Source organism: Formica exsecta, unplaced genomic scaffold (genome assembly GCF_003651465.1).
Source record: "Formica exsecta isolate Colony F162 unplaced genomic scaffold, ASM365146v1 scaffold80, whole genome shotgun sequence".
Classification (NCBI taxonomy): domain Eukaryota; kingdom Metazoa; phylum Arthropoda; class Insecta; order Hymenoptera; family Formicidae; genus Formica; species Formica exsecta.
Genome location: NW_021853570.1, coordinates 1,308,067 through 1,308,405, shown reverse-complemented (window position 1 = coordinate 1,308,405; position 339 = coordinate 1,308,067).

Genomic DNA, 339 nt, shown 5'->3' with positions numbered 1-339 from the left:
ACGATGATTTGCCGTAGAGAGATAATTTTTCCTTTTGCATCATATATATATATATATATATATATATATATATATATCTTAAGCAGCAAGAATTTTGTATGTGTCCTTTTGAGATATATATAAAATAGCAAATCAGATTTTTTATACTTATCATAAATGTTACTGATACATACTCATAAATGTTCAACACAACTTGCATTTTATTTACTTTACTTAATATGCACATGATTAATATATATGACGTTTATTGCTACACGTAGCAATGCAATACAATAATAATAATAATAAGTATTATTATAATAATAATACTAATAATACAAATATTTAATAATAACTAAT